General features: G+C 34.2%; 1 pseudogene; it reads right to left on the bottom strand.

The window, feature by feature from the left end:
- Positions 1-325: 325 nt before the first annotated feature.
- The window catches only part of LOC132488722 (DNA-directed RNA polymerase III subunit RPC4-like), a 38,925-nt pseudogene continuing 19,550 nt past the window's right edge, over positions 326-19,700 (bottom strand).

Below are 19,700 nucleotides of genomic sequence, written 5' to 3'. Positions count from 1 at the left end.
CGCGTCCAGAGCCTGTGCTCCGCAACAGGAGAGGCCACAACAGTGAGAGACCCGCGTACCGCAAAAAAAAAAAAAAAGGAAAAAAAGATGTAGCAGGGACAAGACACCCAGCAGCAAGCCGTTTCGGTGCTGTGGGAAGGTCTTCACGCTGTTCACAGCTGCTGTGGGAGGGAGCCACGTGGGCCCTGTGGACAAAACGGAGACAGTGGCTGGAGTAGGTGGGCTAAACAGGCCCCTTTTGGGTCGAACAGATTTTAGATCACAACGTCTGGAGCAGGCAGCAGCCGCTGTTAGCACGGCCACCACCATCCTCCGTCTGCTTATTTTACCGGTATTTGTGATCCAACAGGGATTCAAAATTGGGAGAGCATACAAGTTTGTGCTTTACATGTCCCAGGACTGTCGTGTCACCCACCCTACTGTCTCCAAGTCCTACAGACAGGACAGCAGCAAAGAGCAGGCGGTCCCCATCATCACGTCCAGACTCACCTTGCCCAGGAGGCGCTGCACTTTCCCCGACTTGCGGATGAGTAGCTTGCCAACCTGACCCTTGGTCAGGGTACAAGCATTCTCTACCAGCCTGGTTTCCCTGTCTTTCTCCTGCTTTATAACCACCATCTGTCCGTCCTCTCTCTGCACGACTGATTTGGTAGGCTCGACGTCCGGAGTAGGCAGCTGGCCGGGGACCCGGTCTTGCAGCTGCAGGAACAGCAGCTCTTCCTCCTGCATGAGGCTCAGCTTCCTGAAAGCTCTGCCACAGACTTATCCTTTGGGAGGCCGGGGGTCTTCCTGGCTGCTCTGGGGGGAGCCTTCATCTTGACCTCCTCCTCCTCATCTCGTGGCTCATCTTTCACTTTCACAGCAGGCCCCTCCCACCTCCATGCCCTCTTCCTTGAGCCAAGTTTTAACATCTGGTTCTTCATTCTCTTCCTTAAAAAGCCAACCCGAGTGAGCCAGAAGCAGCTGCACAGGCATATTTCGAGCCTCATTCCTCAGCCCAGGGTCATCAATGAAATCATCCTTCTCCAGCGTGCACAGGATCTGTTCTGTTTCTTCATCTGTCTCCCTCTTGTCCCTTTTGATGTTGATATTGTGAGAGGGCCCCATGTGCGACACATCCACAGTCTTAGCCCAGTTCCCCTTTTTCTTCATCATTTCAGCTGGGCCCGGCTCAAAGATGGAGTTGGACCGGAACACTTCTGGGCGCCCCCCGCCCTGTCCATGGCCCTCTCGCTGTCGGTCTGTATCCCTTTCACGCTTTTCCTTTCCTGATGGTTACTTCTTCCTTGGGCTCTTCCTTGATCTTACGACTGATATTTGGGATGAAGGTTTTCTTCTTGACTCCCTGAGGGTGAGGTCCCTGGAGAGGATGGAGGGAAGGTGGCCTGGGGTGAGGGGAGGCACAGGCCTCAACAGGAAAAGACCCCCGTGCCCCAGAGAGGAAAGGTCGGGGCCCTCCCGGGGTGCTGGGCTCGCCTGAGGCATTTTCTTCATGTTGCCCCAGTGCACTGGGGCTGGAGCTCTGCACCACGGGCACCGCGACTTCACCTCCTAGGCGACCTGCAGCCGGGCCTTGGTGCCAGGGTGGAAGTCCACAACACTTTTTTAAACTTAACCTGTGTTAAGTTGAGTATCTTTTCATCTTATTAAAAAATAATAATAATAAAAAAATAAATTATTTTATTTCTATAATTCGTATTGCTTGCTGATTACTTACCAATGTTATTAAAATTAAGAAGAGGTTTTTTAACTTATAAAATATATTCTTTGGAAATACATAATATGTTATTATAATGGGTTCTGTGTGGTTATCTACTGCTACCATAATGTTGTGTAACCAACAACCACAAAACCTATATGCTTAAAACAATAAGCTCTTTTAAGTTCATATGTCTGTGTGTTGGCTAGTGGAGCATCTGGTCTCCAAGGACCTAGAGATACCCATGTGCACGTCTGTGATTAGCAGCAGACAACTAGGTGGTTCTGTTTGTACTGGCTGGACTCAATAAGGAGGACTAAGCTCTTCCCCAGTTGGTTTCTTATTCTTTAGCAAGTTAGCTGGCATTTACTTGTTCTCAAAGTGGAGTCAGAGGAAAAAGAGAACATAGGCACTAAAGGACTCTTGACGTCTTGTTTGGAAATGGAATACTGGCACTTCTTTCACACTCTATTGACCATAGCAAGTCACAAAGCCAGCCCACATTAAAAGATTCAGGAGGGGCTTCCCTGGTGGCACAGTGGTTGAGAGTCCGCCTGCCGATGCAGGGGACACGGGTTCATGCCCCGGTCCGGGAGGATCCCACATGACGCAGAGCGGCTGGACCCGTGAGCCATGGCCGCTGAGCCTGTGCATCTGGAGCCTGTGCTCCACAACGGGAGAGGCCACAACAGCGAGAGGCCAGCGTACCACACACACACACAAAAAGTAATTTTAAAAAGTAAAAGATTCAGGAAATAAGGTACAACTCTTTTGAAGTTACAGTGTTATGTTATCAAAGGAGTAGTTACAGGGAAGCATATAGGATCTGGGACATTTTTGTAACTAATCAAAATTGTTTTCATTAATTTTGGTAGATATTTTAAAATGTATTAATCTTTGAAGAGAAAAAGTAAACTTGTCTCTGACAATCTTAACAATTTTATGTCTGTATGTCTATATTATTTCTACCCTTTTTCTTTTCCTTTCTATAGTTGTTTGGGGGATATTCTATTAATCGTATACTAATTGTCAAGTTTGATGCTTAGCTACTTAATTGGCTGCTATTTTTCTTTTCTTATATATTATCATATTTAAATTCTCATATAATAACAATTTATCTTCATCTCATAAGTTTTGAGAAGTAATAATATTTACATATTTAAGTATAAATATTTTCTAATTTCAAATATGGGTTCTTTCTTATTTGATATAAATTATTTATTAGTGTGTTCTAAATTTTAAAAATACATTTTTAAAAATCTTAACTTTTAGATATTATTTTCTAACATATTAGCACTGTGTTCAGAGAATGTGAACTGAATCATAACATAGATGATTCTAACAAACGTGATGTAGAACTAAGTTAGACAGACACAAAAGAATACATACATATGATTCCATTCATACATAAAGTTCAAAAACAAGCAAAACTATTGCTTATCCTTGGGGAGTATGTAGTGACTAGGTAGGAGCATAAGGGAGGTTTTGAGAATGCTGGTGATATTTTCTTTCTTGATCTAGGTTCTAGTTACGAGGCTGTTGGTAATTTGTGAAAATGTGTCAAGCTGTTTATACTTGTGATTTATGCACATTTTATGTATTTGTTATACTTCTGTAAAAAGCTGGAAATCTCAGTGAACTTGTTTATAGCAGATTAGACAGAGCTGAAGAGATTAGGAGAATAAATATAAATTGAAGGAGTTATGAGTTTACAGATTCAAAGAGATAAAAATTATGAACAAGAGGTTACAAGATACACAGAGGAAAGTGAGAATTCTACAATTATACATATTCCTTTCTAATGTGTCTTTGTCACTCCTCCCATCAAAGCACGGAGTCTAATCCCTCAAGGCTTGAATCTGGTATGGCCCTGGGACATGCTTTGACCAATATAATGTGGCAAAAGTGACACTGCTTTTATTTTCAATTCTACTATTTGGAAAAGCTTGCAATCAAGTAGTCCCTAAACTGCAAGGTGCTGCTAGGTCAACTTGTCACACTTCCACAGACTTAGTCAGTAAGGAGACAACCAGACCAAATGGTTTTGCACAGTTTATAACTTCTAGTGTAGCAGGCAGCTTGAACTTCATGCTCTCACTGAGCTCTTTTACCTTCCAAGTCCCACAGGGGTGATTCAACATGGGCCTAGGTGAATTCTGAACACACAGCTAATCTGTGTCCAGCTTTGAACCCCCCGATCCCATAAGGTGATGCTAAAAATCTTGCCTAAACTTTGCTCCAAAGGAGACATTGTATTTATTACTTTGGAATATAAGAAAGTTTTCCCTGATAACACAGTACTAGCTTGCTATAACCCCTTATACAAACATTCCTAAATTGTCCATAAATGCCTAGCCATGTAGAAATGTGAGGGATTCGTGGAGAATTGTCTCTAAACAGCAACTTCTGAATGTTTCTACAATCATTTAAAAAGGACCAGTCTAGCATCTAGAGGATGAAAGGGCATCTGGAAAATCAGGAGCCATTCCATCTGAGGACTCAAAAACAAGTAGAAGGAACTCTCACTTGAATTCAGCTCAAATTGCTGACTCACACGTTGTGAGTAAATAATAAACAAAGTTTGGGTATGTTTTGTTACACAACATTAGATAACTGCAACAAAGATGTTAAGAATCATGAAAGAAAATATCTCAAAGCATAGCTGGCTACTTTTAAGAATAATCATGGGTTGTTTGGTACAAAATGTTTATCAATAATCTCATTCTTCTTCTAGGACAATTTTTGTAAAGGTACTTTTTGGAAGCTATTTGGGGGAAAAAATCTATTCCTGTAACTAAAACATTAGCCAGTGGTTCTTTATCATAGGTGACTAAGTTAAAACTAATGAAACACATTTTTATAGATATCACTATTTTTTTCAATTTTCTTTCAATAAGGTTTTGAACCAATGAGAGGTGTTATTAGAATATACCTACCTTTGCAAATACTTGTTAATAGTACCTGCATTTGTTTGATGTAGACCTGGTGAGTTCAACTGAGTTTTTCTTTTGGTTTGTGATAGAATGAAGTGGAATACTTAAATCTTATCATTATGGAGATTGTTCTTTCATTTATTCAACAACCATGCACTGTTCACAGTGAGAGAGTTATGACAGATGAAAACTGAAGAGCCCACAACACCCTCTTCTGCCTCTATGGTCTTGCCTTCATTGTACTTCCCCTTTGTCACAAATGTTAAGCCTCCTTACTGTTCTTTAGTGACAGAAGTTTGTCCCTTTTTCCTGGAAAAGTGCTTCAATATAACTATACGCCAGGCTTCCTTTAATCTTTCAGCCCTTTGGTCAAATATCACTCTATCAGCAACTAACTCCTTGAACACACAGTTTAACCTGCATCACTCCCTATTACAAGTTCACATTTTTTCCCACAGCACTATATCACCATTAACAGACAGTTAAAAAAAAAGTTTTCTTTTTTTGTTGTTGTTGGTTTGTTTTTCCTTATTATCTGTCTTTTCCCTGAAAACAAGCTTCAAAGAAGCATGGGTTTTTGTTTTGATTACTATAATTTTCTTAGTGCTTGGAACAGTTCCTAATTCATAACAGGTACACAAAAATGTTTGTTGATTGAATGAATACATGAATTAATAGTGTACAATCAGCCTCTTGTTTCTAAAAAGAATCCCCAACACCGTGGTGACTTCTAATAAAGTTTTACTTATCACATTGACTAGGGGCTCTGATCCACATTTCCTCACTCTAGGACCTGATGGACCCTCCACCATCAGACACATTGCCTGCCAATATGACAAGGAAACAGGGATTAAGCCAACCTCACACTGGTTTTAGACTCTCCCACTGAGAAGTGATAAATAGAAAATTCAACCACATTTCACTGACCATAGGTAGGTAGGTTGTAGCTACCATGTGCCAAAAAAGACAGGCTGTGATAATGGCAGAGATGGTATTTGTATAGAGTCGTTAGGGAAGGCCTCTTAGAGAGAATAATATTTGAACTGAGCTCAAATTCCTTCCTAGAGGCCAACAACTATGGTATTCTAAAACATGATTTAGATCCCAGTTCTATGTTATCTGTCAAAAATTAATAAAGCTATCCTGCTATACTTACCTCTTAGTGTTACTGCATTAAATGAGATATTTCATATAAAACACTTAACACAGTGTCTGGAAATTAGCTAATGCTCAAAAATGCTATCCATTACTAATCATTATCACTGACATTTAAAATCACTTTGAATTAAATGATAAGTCTTCCTGAAAACAATTAAATATGAAAGTATATCTAAAAGGAGTACATTAGTGCTAGGTGGCTTTTGTCATAAAGAGGACCATCCATGCTTGTGAGACGATCTCATAAGAGGTAAGTTTTGAATCATGTTTGGTTGAAACACTGGCTACGCACTAATCGACATGTAAGGTGGGTAATGCTCTTGAACACAGAGCAAAGATGGGAGAATATATGAAACATACTGAAGCAAGTGGTTTCTCAAACACCAAGCAACTAAGCCCTGACAGAAATGCAGGATCAAATTTGTATTCATAATTTATGTTTTATAACCCACCAACTACCAATAGTATCCTGAGTTATTAGTAGAAATATATTGCTCAGTAATAATGGTTAATGCTAGAGACAGAGAAGGTCAACAAGGTATTATCCTTGATTAATTTGAAGCAGATGACAAATTTTAAGAAGATGGTCATGCATGGTCATGTACTATAAGCTGGAATGCTTTGAAAAAGATTAATATGGTAATATCAATAATTGTATAATGCCACAGCACTGACTACCAAAGAGGAGGAAAAAATCACTGGTATTGGATTACAGGAGGAAAACCCTGTAAAGATAGTTTGGAGTCAACTTTGACATGGTGCATTTACAGTGGAGAAAGGTGACAATTAATTCACACACACACAAAAAAATAAATAGAAGTAAAATTCTCTATAACATTCTGTGCCTCCTATATTGTTTTATTCTCAATAATCAAAGTTTAAGATAATTAGTCATACTAGTTAAACACATAATACTCATTAGTAGAGTAATTACCATAGATTTCTACAGTAAGATAAGACTGTATATCTTAATACATGATTTATTATTCAGGGACACTATGTTCTTTAACTCTTTATTATAACTCATGAGGATTGCTAGAATTTAGCTCATAGAATTACTGGAAAGCCTATTTGAAGTTGTGCTGTAGAAAAAAAGAGTTAAGAAAGTAGAGGAATAAGATTCAATATGGTTGCTTATAATTATATGATACCAATTAGTGTTTCACTAACACTGATTATTAAGAAGCACAGTGTGACTTACATTTCCATTTTCACTTAACACTTTTTATCTAGGTGTTTAGTTGTTCATGGGTATGAGAATTTATTTTGCCATTCACCAAGATCTCAGTTGGAGCTCTGACATTCCTGACTTATCAGTGCTTTTTCCACTTCAAGAAAAAAAAAATTACCATTCCTCAAGGCACTAAATTACTTTTAGTATTACAATTTCTAGTCCTTTGTCTCTCCTTGATCCTCTGACATTTTTTTCATGTCTCCTCTTGTAGTGCACTTAAGCAGAGCTATTTTGATTAAATAACTCCCCAGAGGACTGAGATTATAATACAATAGTCTTCCAAATAGGTTATTCTTGAGTACATATTGCCATTATACAGTACAGATATAACATCAGTATTTCATAAATGCATGTTTCTATGAAATCTGCCAAGTAGATGAATATCTCTTTCATTGTTCCTGACATCACTGAGTTATAAATAATAAAGTAAAGCTCAAATTGTTTATTTGCAATGGAACAGCTCTGAGAAAAATTTCAGCTATCAGTGATGTAGTAACCTCTAAAAAAGACAGAAACTTTAAAATTACAGTGAACACTATATGAAATAATTCCCCTTAAATTGGGCAATTGCTCAAAATTGCCATAAATCAGTTCTCCAAATCCAATAGAATTAAAATGAGTGGTGAGTACATTCTTATTTAATTCACTTTTTTTTTTCTTTTTTTAGAGTCAATCCGCTTCAGTGTTTTGGAGTTAAGATAGCATTAGATGGGTGAAGTAATTACTAATTAGCATGGTTTCTTCAGCAGGGCAGACTTTTCACTACTAGTCAGATTCTTTACTCTTCTGAGAAATTGGTTTGCATTTTTTTAGAACAGCTCCCAGGAAAAAGACTCTTTCTTCTTTATGTCAAATGATCACTATCATTACACACTTGGAAAATTTCAAACATTAAAGTAAAACATGGGACAATTTAATTAAATCTTAAGAATTGCACTTCTTATGTAAAATAAAGCCAAAAATAGAATTTTTATCGGTGTGATTATAACTATGAATCTCTTCCATCTTGTCATGTAGTTAGCCTTTTAGTAAAGACCATTGTATGTAAAATCTTTAGCACATAGAAGGTCAATGAAGCCTGATTAAGTTTTAAAGTTCCCATTTCATATAGCTATCTTACTCCCCTGGCCTAAGAAAAATTTAAAAATTCTTAAAAAAATTTTTTGACAGATTAAAAAGTAAGCAAATCTACAAAGTTTCAGTTATGAAAGAAGATTAGTCCTGAAGATCTAATGGACAATGATGTGACTATATTAACAATATAGTACTGTACCCTTGAAATCTGCTAAGAGGGTAGATCTTTAGATCACCACACACAAAAAGTAAGAAAATAGTAACTATGTGAGTTATGAGTATGTTAATTAGCAAAATAGTGGTGAATATTTTACAATATATATGCATATCAAATCAAGTTGTACACTTAACCATATACAATGTTTAACTGTCAATTATACCTCAATAAATCTAGAAAAAAATTGAAGTATGCAAAGATGTAAATCAGTGACAAAGTACAAAAAACATATTTCTTTAAGAAACAAATCACTCAGCAACTATTTTGTAATGTATATTTTCTCAAAATTCTTCCTTTTGAAAAACGAAAGTCCACATATTCTTTTTAGCTTATTAATTTGATCACAACCTGGTTGTTAATTTTGAGAGATTTAATAAACTTTGGTAAGAGGTTAGGAACCTAGATTTGTTTATTTTATATCTTCTTCTTGGGTTAGCGCTAACAACAGAAAACAAAGAGAATGACAACAGAATTGTAGAGCTAGTTGAAGGAAATAAAAACATATTTTCTATTATTTAGCCAATTAAAGCTAAGAGTAAAATTTAGAGGTTGATTTTTCTTGCTATTTTCTTTTACCTAAAACTAACAAGTTAATCATGGTTAGGTTATCTATCTAGTTTTTTGTTTTTTGTTTTTTTTGTATCGAGGGTATAATTTGCTTATTAAATAATGCATTTCCAAACTTTTATCAATTTAGGGAAGAGGAAGGGTGCAAGCACTCTGATTTTCCCACTGAAACATATGCCAAGTACATTTAACTAAAAAAACATTTGAAATGTACACTTAGTTTCTAGAATTTCCTGAGCAGTAACTCTACAGTAACAATGAATAAGATCAATGATAAGGTGGAGAAAGTAGTTGCTTCAAGGATAAAATTCTCTTTTTTTTTTTTTTTTGGAAAAAATATTTAAAAGAGAAGACTGCTGTATCCTGATTCATCTCTACTGACAGGCCAATACTGAAACCGATTTACTTCACTTTCACCAATCCTTCATCATTTTCCCTGTGATCTCACAGACATTACAGTCTCTTTTGACATGACCAAACAAGAACACTGAAAAAGAACATTTACTGTATATCTAAATTAATGAAACCAGGGGTAGAAAAAGAAGCACTGTGCCACTTGAGATATTTTTGCTCTCATAAAAGACAGAGGTGCTCATGAGGTCAAGAGCTCTTTTGGTTATAACTTCCAAGCATTCTAGCAATAAGGAAAAAAAAAAGTTCTGTATTTCACTGGACTTCTTAAAATTCTTCTTTTTTTCTTTTTTACTATCCTATTTGTAGCACTCTTGAAAATACAATAGACACAAAAAATCAACTTTCATGTTTCTCTTGGCTGAATATAAAAATTCTGACTATTTTCACAAAATCTCTTATTTTTCATTTTGCTGTCAGCCTTGGTAAAATAAATATTGAAAAATTCTGCACAACAGTATATGTTTCAAGTATATTTTATACTTTTACTTTTATATGAAAATGCTTTATCTTTTTCACTAATTTATTTCATACTATTAATGAAATATGTCAAGATAAATAAGAAAAATGTGTAGACAATGACATTAAAATTCATATAAGTTTGAGATAGTTATCATTTGATATTTCCATTGTCATTGTTAATTGCATGTTACTTTTAATCTTAGGTAAAATTATCTAATAAAATTTTGTTCTCTCTATAAAATATGTAAAAACATTAATTTTACAGCAGAATTATTTTAATGCACTCAAATTGCAATCCCAGAGTGTTTAAAATTGTAGGATATTTATTCCAGAGATGTGACTTCAAGGTTTTTAATCTATTTGGATTTAAAAAAATCTGTACCTTCAAATATTACCATGAATATACAAAGTTAAAAGTGAAAATCAAAGTCAGGGATAGAATCTAAAGTTACTTTACCCAAGTATCCTTTGATCTAAATAAATTTGAGGTGAAAATTTCGTTTCTTAGGAAAAAGAGTTCAAGGATGTTCCATGCACTTGAGAATATCATTTTGATACTAATTGTTCATAGATTTTTTTTCCCCTCACTCTTCATCTACCTTCTTTTTTGATTCTGAATATATGGTATGTATTCAATTAAAGCAGAGTTATGTAAAATAATCCACTTTTCAGAAGAACTAATGTTTCATAAATGACTACATTTATTAGTTCCTGTCACACTCAGAATCTTTCCTCATAAGTGAACACTCATAACATGTAAAACTATTTAGCAAGATCACCATAACAATATTATCATTGTTATTGTCATTCTTATAAAACTATTATAATAATATTGCAATATACTTAACAATTAGAAAAATAATCTCATCATATATGTCCATATTCTGAGTGAAATAACTCATTTTTCTGCACATTTCCTTTCAGTCTCTGCTCATATGCATGGTTTTCATTGTCACTTCTACTTAATACTTTGGTTTGCATGTTATATTTGACCAGAGTCATTTTTCCCCTGGTTTCCAATTCCTATTCCTGGCATACTGATCTTTCAGTATTAAGGCTACTACTGACAAGTATGGCTCTGCTCATTGGGAGAACTCATAACTGCCTGGCCAGCCTTAGAGCAGCAGAATTTTTCCCCCATGTAAGTGACTAATGACATGCTCTACTGCTCTCCAGTTCAGGGTAAGTTGTGGCCCACTGATGTTGAAGGGTAGCAAAATATGCCACTTTGGTATATTGATTATTTTGAGCTGTAGGCAGTTAAAAACCAGCAAATGCAGCGAGAGTCTTTCTCTGAACTCTCCTTATCTGCCTAAAGACAAATCCTCCAGAAATAATTCAAGTTGTCTTAAATCCTCTCCTGGGAGTTTCATCAACCAAGAAAGATTGATTTCTCATCAGCTAGAAGTTGATACCACACCCATACAAACTTTGTCACAAACTATCATATCTCTCATCTATTCTTCTAAGGGCTCATTCAACTTTCCTAAAAACCATTTCCTCTCGCTCAAGAGACCTACATCCCCCCTCCTCTTCCCAGAATAAGATGGTAATTAAGCCTGAATTCTAAGCCACCTCTTTGAGTTACTCATTTTTCCCTGGGTATTTCCTATGCATACATGAGGTATACATGTTAATAAATGTCTGTTTCTTTTTCTCTTGTTAATCTGTTTTTCATTAGAGGGCTCTTGGCTAAGAAGTCAGATATTAGAGGGAAAAATATTTGTCCTTCCCTGCACTATGTGTAAAATTATTACTCCCCTTGTTCTAATATCCTATATAACCACTGTCTTCTGGTATTATCTTCAAGGAAATACATAAAAATCAGAACTATTTTTCTATTTCTTATAATAATAAAAATCTTACATTGAATTTAAAAATACCATTTACAAAAGCACCAAAACTATGAAATAGTTCATTTAGGGATAAATCTGGTAAAATATGTTTTTGAATGTGTATGACCTATATACCGAAAACTACAAATTATTGCTGAGAAAAATTAAAATAAATGGAAACAGATTTTTCATGGGTTGGAAGACTAAGTATTCTTAAAATGTCAATTCTCCTCAGATTTATCTGTACATAGAATTCCCAATCAAAATCCCAACAAGCATTTTTATAGAAATTGAAAAACCAACTCTAAAGTTCAGAATCAGCCAAAATACAGAAATTAAAATCTCTAAAATAACCAAAATGACATTGAAATAAAACAGAGTTGGAAGTTTAACACAACCTAATTTTGACACATATTATAAAGCTACAGTAATCAAAGTGTAATAGTGATGTCAAGATAAAAAGATCAATGGAACAGAGTACCCAGAAATAGACCCACACAACCTTATTTCAAACTTTGTATTTAAACCTTTGACAACTGATTTTTATTAAAGGCAAAATGGTAACACATTGAGCAAGACTAGTCTTTTCCACAAACAATGCTCAAACATTTGGATAATCATTTGTAAAAATACGAACTTTAATCCAAATTTCACACTATTACAAAATTAACTCAGTGGATCATAGACCTAGATGTAAAACCTAAAGCTATAAAACTTGTAGGAAAAAACACAGAAGAAAATCTTTGTAATTTTAGATTATGGAAATATTTCTTAGCCAAGACACCAAAAGCACAATCCATTTTTCAACAACAACAACAACAACAACAACAAAAAGAGAGAGAGAAAGACAGAGAGAGAGAAAATAAGAATGTCTGCTCTTTAAAAGCACTATTAAAAGAGTGAAAAGGTCAACCACTGACTGCGTGAAAATTTTTGCAAAGCATATATTGGATAAATAAATTTTATCTGAAATATATAAAAAACTTTTTAATACTCAATCTCAAAAACCAACTCAATAAAAATGGCCAAATATGTAATATTTAATTTAATATTTACACAGAAACCTTACCAAAGGAAAATCTCTAATGTATTGGTTAGAGTTTAATCAAAGAAGCAGTACACTATATTCTGGGGACTTCAGGTGGTTTTAATTTATGTTTCTGTCATTTAAGTCTAAAATTTTAAATATAATTTTACTTATTTCCTATTGGACTTTATAAAAGAAAGATGAGACAAGTAAATTGGTTTTCAAATAGATAACTTGGTTTAAAAAAAAAGAGCTGGCTCAGTTAATAAGAGCTTACTAAATTTTTAATTCATATAAATATCTGTACTTCTATTAGGCATTTTTGGAGACCGTTGTTAGATGGGAAAAATAAAACAAAACAAAACTTGATTTTTTTACAACACTACAATACCATGTTTACATTTGTTTATACAGCTTAATTAAATCTCCCTTAATTTTATTGCCAACATAAGCACTTTTATGTGGTAGTGGCCAAACATAAAGCAAGATATTTAGCAAAATTACTAAGTGGGGAGTATTTGTTGCTCACAGCTGGATAGTTGATCAATAGCCTTTAAAATTAAATCTGATTTTTTAAATTGCCATTATTCCCTTTTTTCATCAATTTTGCTTAAATAAATTTTAGTTATTTAGGAACACAAAATGCTGAATGGTTCCCAGTGTTTTATTTAGCACAGATCTTAAGATTTCGGGAGGGATTTTATTTTCTTATTCCAGATATAATCATGTTGATGCTATTTGTCATGTACCAAAACTGAACAGCTTAGTGTTTTATAAAGCCAACCCTTTCTATCAATCATTCTGAAAGAACAAGGAGATTAACACTACAGGCTTCACATTATTGATTATTCTTAAAGTTATGACTCCAAAAGTTCAATGTGATAACATAACCCTATTTCACCAATCAAAATGTTGAAGAAGAAAGGTTAACACTTTTATCAACTCATCAAACAAATTTTGGCATAGCCAAAGTACATATGTTAATTCAATATATTGTTTTTCAGGATTTCTAATATATTTTGGAATTGGAAAACTATTAAAATTTAAATTGTATTTAGTTTTTTCTTTAGTTCAATTTTATGTACTTTCCTCTCTATAATGTAGTAGTAAGAAAGAGTATCATAATACTACTTTACTTCAATTGGTATAAGATATTCAAAATTAATCACAAATTTAAATTTTAAACCTCTAAGCCATGTTAACCCAAAATATTTGAATTAGTAGCATGATATCTTTTCTGTCTACTACATACACTTACACATACAATGCAAAATCTGGAGAACAAACATTCCAGGTATTTTCATTATTATTAATAAAAATTTAATGTTCTGTAACCACATCAGTAATGTGTTGTCCACCTGTAATAAAAGAATTATGAAACACAATCCTTTTACACATATATGCAAATTCAAGATAATTCTTCAAACATTTGAATAACAAAAAAAAACATTTTTGGAAAAAGTCAAAAAGACCAACATAAGTTACCATCTTACCTTCTAAATTTTGGGGAAGGACATACTAACAAAATATTTGTGTTCATTAGTACAACTGCTTGATAAAAGCAATAGAGAGATGTTTGTCAAAGTGTACAAACTTGCATTTATAAGATGAACAAGTTCTGGGAATCTAATTTACAGCATGGTGACTACAATTAACAGTACTGTGAGAGAGTAGATCTTAAATGCTCTCATAACTCACACAAAAATAAAAAGGTAAATATGTGAGGTGGTAGATTTAATTAGCCTTATTGTGGTAATCATTTTGCAATGTATCAAATCATCAGGTTGTACACCTTAAATGTACACAATGTTGGGGCTTCCATGGTGGCGCAGTGGTTGAGAGTCCGCCTGCCGATGCAGGGGACACGGGTTCGTGCCCTGATCCCGGAAGATCCCACATGCCGCGGAGCGGCTGGGCCCGCGAGCCATGGCCGCGGAGCCTGTGTGTCCGGAGCCTGTGCTCCGCAACGGGAGAGGCCACAGCAGTGAGAGGCCCGCGTACAGAAAAAAAAAAAAAAACAAAAAAAAGTACACAATGTTACATGTCAATTATATCTCAATAAAACTGGGGAAAAAAGGAATAGAGGACTGCTAAACCAAACAAGTGAGACTACAATTTTTTAAATAAATTGTTTTATTTAAAATTCACCTCATTGTCCTTATTCTTTCTCAGCATACTTAAATAAACAAAACAAAGGAACAAAGGAACAAATATATTGCCATTGATCAGTACAGCTTTTAGACCAGCAAATGAACCATCAAGAACCATACATTTGGGTTTCCCTGGTGGCCCAGTGGTTGAGACTCTGCCTGCCGATGCAGGGTACACGGGTTAGTGCCCCCGTCCGGGAAGATCCCACATGCCACGGAGTGGCTGGGCCCATGAACCATGGCCGCTGAGGCTGCGCATCCAGAGTCTGCGCTCCACAACGGGAGAGGCCACAACAGTGAGAGGCCCACGTACCGCCAAAAAACAAAACAAACAAAAAAAAAACAACATACATTTACCCTCCAATCACGACTTACCGAATGCATTCAAAGCCTGATCCAGATAAGCATGCCCCCTGTTGCCCTCCTTTTACAGATTCTAAATTGCACAGGTGTACATTGTAAAGTTGTATTACTGACTTGATTTAATTCAGTTTTCATTGAGTGGTTCTAGTTTCACAGAAGTAAGCACAGTCATCTCTCTCTATCCTTTCCTGTGGTGCTAGATTCCAGGAAGCCAGAGGATACCAAAGTCCTTGAACGTTCCAGTCGGCCCTTCCTATCCTATCTACAGGTTCCAGATCCACAGATTCAACCAACCCCAGGTCATGTAGTATTTTTCATTCTAGGTTGGTTGAATCTGAACCTTGGAAACCTGGCAGATTTGAAACCCGTGGATAAGGAGGGCCGACCATACTCATCTGCATGTTAGACCATCTTTACATATTCTTTACGTTTGTGTTATTTCTCATAGCTGGAGGTAAAAATTACAAAACATGGGAACTCACTCTAACAATTAAAATATACATTATGCATTACCTCATCTTTTCTTTGACTCCATTTCTCATTCTGACTTTTATATGTTTATTACAGTTAAAAATAACATTTCCTTCCTGATTTGCATTTATGAGAACATCCATTGTGAATAGAAGAAATACGTCTGTGACTTTTCTACTTTGGAGCTGGAAGGAACTTTATAAACATTAAATAATTAATTTTTACAACACTCAAGGCAAAGTTTAATATTCTCATTTTATAACCAGGGAAATGAGAACAGAATGCTAAAGTTATTTGTTGAATGCATTAGTTAAAGTGGTTGCCAGGCCTAGGCTGAGCACTTGTAGTGTGAGCACAGATTTGTAGATGCTATAAATAAACTAGATGTTAGAAGGAGTACAGAATATTATTTACAATTAATATGTTCAGAGTTCTTGAAAGGATTATATCTTTTGCTTTGTATAAGCTTCTGAGTAACATGGTCTAACTTTCTGAAGGAATTGCAACATCAGTAAATTTCATTAGTAGTGACACAAACCACAGGGTCTTTTCATTTAGTTCAAGCCTCTCATATTTTTGGCACAAATATGTGATTTTTGAGCTGAATTTTATATTTCACTGAATTCAAGATCCCATGACATTTTTTTTTACTTTTCACATTCACAGAAGTAACTTGAGTTACTTGAATAAAGCTAATACAAGTGATAGAAGAAAAAAAAACTACCGTGTACCAAAATTTGTCGTTAGAAAGGAACAAATTTCCTTATAAAACTGATTTCTTTCCACTCAGTGTAGCTATGCTTATGGGGATGGATGGGGGGAACGTCTTAATAATGTGAAACTCATGTCAAAAACAGTTTACTACCTGCTCTCTTAAGCAGATGAAAAAGCTACCTTAAATGAGAAGCTAACACAGAGCCTGAAGTTCGGAAAACGTTTCTCATCTTTTTCATACCTCACATAGTTGATCAAGGATAGAGATTCCATTTTAAAAAAGAGAAAAAAGAAAGGTAATAAAAGGAGCTTAAATTACAGGTGGCCTGGATTCCTGAGTTTTCTCATATAAGATCAAAGCACTGTTTATTTCCAACTTTTCTCTCTATGCCATAACAAAGGGTGAATGAAATGAAGGAATCTTAGATGTCAGAGAAAATAAAATGTAAACTGAGCTTTTGGACTCCAAACTTTGAAAAAAAGTCAGCTATTTCTCTTCCATTTCTAAATATCCTTCTATTATTCTGATACATAAGTATATGTATTTCTGATGATGACTATAGGTATATTTAGATTATGATAATGAATTAATCTAATTTATGTGCAAAGATTTAAGAACAGGGTTTTGCAGGCATTGTCTTAGCTTTTAAAGCTAAACAAGGACTTTTTTTCTTAAAGAAATCGTGTTTATATTAGTCAAAGCTTTATTTGCTCTATTGCTTTTGACTTCAGATTCAGAACACTTGCTGCCATTTCACTTTAAAGAGTATTTAAGAGGTTTTCTAGAGTTTCTTTTCAGCTATTGATTTTTTTAAAGCTCCTACCACTTTGTTACAAGAAGATGAATCTTAAAAGTTCAGAGCAATAAAATTTCAAGTTGAAAGAGACAAAGTTTGAAAAGAAATATTTTCTCAAAGGAAGTTTATATGATTTGCAAAGAAAAACAGCTCAATTTTGTCTTGACCTTTGGTTGGACTTCTAGATGATCCTATAGGTGCCTTCAAGTTCAAATATCTTAAAAATCATATAATACTAACATTGTACCTCTAATATAATTATATTTTTAAAAGTAAAAACATTTTTAAAATTACTGATATTCACAGTAAAAACTGATATTCTGAACTTTAATTCCAACCAGAAATGTGAGTACAGAAAGAGAACATGTATCATTTTATAATTTTGTAGTATGAAGCCTGTTTTTATTCCTACCTTATAGAATAAACATTCAGTACATGTATGTCTACAATACATATAATTTTAAATTAGATAAGTGGCCAAGTATGGAATGTATAAAAAGAGGCAATCTCACTGTTGGAAATGTGTTTACTCTAAATAACTAAATAGCAAAGATTCTATCCTGAAATGTTTTCCAAGGGCATAATAATAATTCAATTTGTTATTTTCATAATCACTCCTGAATTAAGAATTCACAGACATATTAAACAATCATATAGGGCATAATTAAGTATTTATCACACAGTAAATAAATATCCATTTTGTATGAAACCACAACTGAATTTTTATCTAATAAATTTAATCTTATTTAGTACTCAAATATTGTTTTCCAATTCTACCTTAAAAAACTTAATGAGATCTACATTGCATGAAACAAATTAAAATTGCACATACAATGTGTAATTTTAGAGGTGACACAGTTTTCCATGGTGGGGTGAGATGATATTAATTAATTAATCAACAATTTAAAATTCTTCCCTCTCTACACTACCTCCTAATAATTAACAAACTACATCTTATGGGATACATAGTAATGATATTTACTAGTGCACAATTTCCAATTCAAAAAAAAATTATGGTAGTTAATTCTGTAAAATAATTAGTAAAAGCATTTGATTTCCCCTTTGAAATAGATAAACTCAGTAGTTGCTTTATTTTAAACTGTCCTAGATAAATTGTATTTTATATTCCAATCCCAATGCATTGGCAAAATTTTCTGGAAGCATTGTTTTGAGAAGACTGTGAAACTTACCTTGACTCAATGTAACAGAATAGCATGATAGAAGTGCTATCTTTTTAAAGTAAAAGTAGAAAATTTATGGCATATGAATCATACGTATGCTATTTCAAACTTGAGTCTAGTATATAAATACTGAGTTAATGATTAACAAATGAAGCAATAATATTCCTCCACATGGCAACTTATTATTTGACTGTACGTTATTTACCATATGGTTTATATATTGAAACTTGCCAAGTAAGAGATTGATGTTTAATAAATAATTCCATGTACTCTGCAGAGTTGCATATCTAGTACTATACTTTAAAATTATGGTTTCCTGTTGACATTTAATTGCTCAATTCACATGCTTCTCCCTCTAAAAATAACCAACTTCTAAACTATGGGGAGAGGAGAGGAGGTTGAGAATGGAGAAGGCCTTTTGATTATCTTTTCCTCACAAAGTAAAAGTACAGTACTCTGGGACACATTGATTGTCTATTTATGTAGAGATAATATTATGTGAGAGTAAATATAACCTGTTTTTAACCATTTAATTTAGTTATACTCACTCTACATGACTAATCATAGGGAAAATTATCTCTTTCAGAGTTGATCTATATGAAATGTAAAAAAAAAAAACTTCCTAAGATATGCATTAAGTAGACTCCATTTAGTGACCTTTCATGAGCTCATGCCCATTAAACCTTTGTAAAATATTTCCAATGCTCTAGGATCTGACAAGACCATTATAAGTTAATTTAGTATGCAAAATTTTTGCAAATACATACAACGTGTATTATTTTCAGGAATTAAAAGTCATTCATAAAAGTGGTTTACATAAAACAACTTTAATTAAATAATTTATTCATTCCCCTGTGACAGTCTTCACACATGATCGAAGATGCAGGCTGAAAAAGCATCATCATTTTTAATAATCTCAACATATTCTACTAAATGCAAAAAAAAAAACAGTTATAATTAGGAAAGAAATATAAGTCTCTGCCATATAAGTGTTATTGAAATACGTTATTAAAAATGAAGTACACACTTGATGAGTGATGCTGGGTAGCCACATTTCATACTTTAAAACCAAGGCCAACAAAAGATCAAAATACTCAAGGTGTGTAAGCATTGATTACTTTGGACCCCTCATAAAAGTTGCCTGATTTCACAAAGGCAATAATTGCAGTCACATGGATAAATTAAATGCATGTTAGAGAAAAACCTTTACCAAAGACAATGTTTTATAAGTAATATCTTTGAATATTAAGTGCTTGTTATTGAAGATTCTAAAGAGAACATATTAGCTCTATAGAATCCAAACAATCTAAATATGAAAGAATTAAGATATAATCATTTTGTGGTTGAAGTAGGTTAATGTATAGTTATACAATTAAGCAAATAATTTAGATATCATTACAAAATCTT

Source organism: Mesoplodon densirostris, chromosome 1 (genome assembly GCF_025265405.1).
Source record: "Mesoplodon densirostris isolate mMesDen1 chromosome 1, mMesDen1 primary haplotype, whole genome shotgun sequence".
Lineage (NCBI taxonomy): Eukaryota > Metazoa > Chordata > Mammalia > Artiodactyla > Ziphiidae > Mesoplodon > Mesoplodon densirostris.
Note: the sequence above shows the minus strand (reverse complement) of the source record. Positions and strands in the feature narration are given on the sequence as shown.